Source organism: Micromesistius poutassou, assembly GCF_964030765.1.
Source record: "Micromesistius poutassou genome assembly, chromosome: 20".
Taxonomy (NCBI): domain Eukaryota; kingdom Metazoa; phylum Chordata; class Actinopteri; order Gadiformes; family Gadidae; genus Micromesistius; species Micromesistius poutassou.
The window spans coordinates 9410070-9414298 of NC_140290.1; positions in this window are offsets into that span (position 1 = coordinate 9410070).

Here is a 4229-nt window from a genome sequence, read left to right on the forward strand (position 1 = left end):
AAGAAAAGTGCTCCAGTTCAGAATGATTCATTATAGCTCTACTCTTTAATCTTTATTATTAAAGAATGACAACGCAGACAGAAATAACAGCAGCAGAGAGGAGAAGGGAAGTCATTTATAAAAAAGTGGCAAAATTGGAACAGCGCTGCAAATGAGGAAACCGAGAAATCCAGGACAGCGACCCACTGAACGGGGGGGGGGGGGGGGGGGGGGGGGGAAACCAGGACAGAGGAAAGTTCTGGAAAAGAGGACAGTCACCAGGGACGGAAAGAAGGAGCAGAAGACCGGTGGCGTAAACAGATAAATAGCCTGATGGGTGGACGGTCAGACAGACGTGACAGATCGATAGACCGATAGATTGATAATTGATAGATAGATAGATAGATAGATAGATAGATAGATAGATAGATAGATAGATAGATAGACTTTGAAACAGAAAAAAAAACCATTAAATGTCAAAATAAATGTCAGCATAGTAATAGAATACAGTTAATAGTTAATATTAACATCAAGTTCATGAGTAACTTCAACGCATAGATAGTAAATTTGCAATCTATTTCTGCTCTGAAGTTGTTATTGTCGAACCCAGCTGTGGATGGTGATACCGCCCTCTGGTGGTCATCATCTGTATCGCTCCGCACGAAATGCGATGGATGTAGATTGTCAGGGCCGGCCCGAGGCATAAGCGAACTAAGCGGCTGCTTGGGGCCCTCTGGCCACCAGGGCCCCCCCAAAAAACAAAAACAAAAAAAAGTTTTAAAAAAACAACGTTTTTTTTTAATTCAAGTTCAGTAAACCACACTTAGTGTTTCACTTCAAATATGAGTTTAAAATAGATTTGTGATGATTTCAGCACCCTCTGAGGTTAAAAAGACACTGGTTTGGGGTAAATAACAACAAAATTAATACAGGGGTGGATGACCCTCTCAATGGGGCCCCAGATCAAATACAGAATGTGATATGTCTTAATAGGGCTTCCTTAATCATACAAAATGGATTATGGATTGATGTCTGAATGGGGCCCCTCAGGTAAGTATCGCACAATATGTGATGTGATATATCTAAAAGCCCTCTAAATCATGAAATTCTGCTTATGCCACAATGTCTGTGTGGAACCCTGAATGTATCTAATCAAATATGGACCAAAATATAGGCTAGGCCTTTAAAGTAGACTTATGGTTTGGGGGCAGCTAAACCCAGTGCTATATTAGTTTGCTTGTGCAGGCCTGCAAGTCAGGTTACAGCCAAATATGTGCATCACAATATGAGCTACTGCATAACATCAACAACAAGACAGTTGATCTACAACAACAACAGCGCACACACACACCACTGCATTACCGCAGCTAGACGAATGCAGCATCACCATCAGATCTTTCATTATGTCACTCCGCAACCAGATTGCACATCACACACATGACACAAAAACAAGTTCTCACAGTTATTGTCATAATGTCCACCGGATGCTTTCGCAACTTCAACGTCAACAGATTCAAGTAAGTATAGCGACAATATTAAGTGCACCACCTCCATCCCAGGAGTAGTTCACAGGTTCATTTAATAAGGTTATTAAGTGGCATCACTGAAACACAGCATTACCGTTTAGCGTACTGCCCAAATTCCAGCAATATATTGTGTTTCCAACCATTACAAAAAAATGTTTTATAAACTTAAGTACCACAACTACATTATCGCTCCTCCTACACAGCCTACAAAGTAACACTCACCCATCACTTCGGATCGGAGGAAATCCATCTTCCGATCCTTTCGGAGGAAACGTTCAATGACCTCCTCATGTAGTGGGGAGTCCTGTTTTAGTTTCATGAGCAGTTCCTTCTCGATGGCAATATATACCAGTGCAGAGAGTCAGGTCTGTCCAGTTGCGTTCCGCGAGTATGTTTTAATGCACTTGAGAGCTGAGAAAGATCGCTTGCAATTAACTCTTAACTTAACTCTTCTCTCCAAATGATCGCCTTGAAAAAGGCAAACGAAGGAGATCAGAAACAGGATCGCTAGGTGGTGTGAAGGCGGTGGCCATAGTAGTTCATATCAACTCTCTCTCACTACCCACCAACATTTCAAACTTTGCTGATGACATCACCGGTGGCCAGTGCCGGCATATTGCTGGGCCCGGGGGGCGTTCTATCACTACACATCAAAATGTGATTGGCTGATGACACACGTCAATCAAATGTATTATCCAATGGGAGGTGGCAGCTTCAGTGGAAGGCTAGCAATACTTCTAGTGCTGGCCCCGCTGGTCCATGTAGCTGTGATGCGTTAGTCAGCTGAGATCAGCCTTACAAAAAAAACGTTTTCCTTCTGGAATTATATTGTAACGTACTGAAAAAATGATGTAATTAAGATGCGTTCAGACACACATTAATATAATTTTGAAAAAAAAAATATATATATTATTTAGATTTTGACAGGGCCAGCAGAGATGGCCTTGCTGGCCCTGACGGGCCACCACTGCCCAAGATGCACCAGAATATAGGAAATCACATCTACCAAATTCAAAATTTTCTTTATGCTTTATGCTTATTTGCCCAGAGGGACAGTAGTTCACAATCCATTCCTGTTTTAATGCAATTTATAATGTGACATGTTGTGCTGTTTGTGTCAATAATCATCAAGCACAGATCACTCCACGGTGGTGGGAGTGGGGGCCCCAAAAGCTTGAAACAAATTCTGCTTAGGGCCCCCAAAAGGCTTGGGCCGGCCCTGTAGATTGTAGACTGACTGTCCATAGAAGTATATCATTAAAATGGGCCAGCAACTGTAATATCTCTCAAACCATAAGCCCTACATATCCACACATTATTATGTAATTATTTATCAAAATATAGCCATGGGTATACTAACTGCCAATACAAAGATATGGATTAACTTCTAGACAATTTATGCGAGGATCGAATCAGATTGAAAATGTTATAACGCATATGTCCCCAAAGTAATCACCAAGTAAAGATGTATAGTAGAGCGTAGAGGGACCGGTGAATGTTTTAGGCTGGTACTTGAACTGAACATTAGCTTAAGTACATCGCTAGAGGGCGCTGTATACCTTCTCATCGTCTCTCATCGGTTAACGCAGGGTTTCCACGGCTTTCCCTGTTTGTGTACATTCCACTTGTTTCCTCCGGTTACCTCATATTAGAGCTATGTTTTGTTTGGACTCATTTACATCAATTACAGGTTGTTTGACTTTGACTATTTTTGGCTCTTAAGTGCCTGTTACAAGCAGGCCTCTATTTCAAGTATAATGAAATAGATACACACATAATCCCCTCTCATTAAATAACTATTAACTTATTTATTATTTATAATAAAAATGTAATTTTTTTTTAATCAAAAGTACAAAAACCCTAACCCTAACCCTATAAAGGAGTTTGAGGTAAAAAGCTCTGATGACTTTTGATTGTGTGTAACCGACACATAAACATTATTTCTGCTTTGCTTTGCTCTCCTATAGATATACATCCACATTTACTGCACCCCTTCCAGTAGTTTCTCCCCTCTGGGTTTCGGGAGGTTTTCCGTCGGGGCTTAGAGGTGAGGGTTGTCGTGGGTCTGTGGCCCTCTGAAGCCCTTTGAGACTTTCAGTGCGATTAAGGGCTACGCAGATAAAATGAACCTGACTTGAACCGACTTGTTGCATCTCCAGAAATGTCAGTCCACTGTGAGCAGACGTTCATAGCTGACCGACACACTGCTGAAGTTATTGGTTTTATTCTCCGTTCGTCTAATGCTTATTTATTATGAAATTGTTTACTAAATGAATATGTAGCATGCACTGTTACTCCCATGCATCACTCATTGCAAAGGCATCAGGCTGTGCAAAATTAATTATTATTTCCTGACAAAAGGTAGTTAAGATAGTGGGAAGGTCCTGTTTCTGTTTTAGTAACAAAACCATTTCCCCTTTCAAGTGATCACCAATTTTCTGCCATTTCCTTTGCTTAAACGGGTGATCTTGGTCTCAATTACATGCTGACCCCCTACCTTCCTGTCTGTCTGTCTGTCTCTCTGATCTGTCTGTCGGTCTGGGATGTGCCTGTGATGTGTGTCAGTTTGTGTGTGTGTGTGTGTGTGTGTGTGTGTGTGACATACATGTCTTCCTTTGTTCTTGACCACTGGGCCCCCCCGAGGGTGTGTTTGTATGTGTATGCATGCCTGTGTGTGTGTATGTATGTATGTGTGTGTGTGTTAATATGTGCATGTGTGTGTGT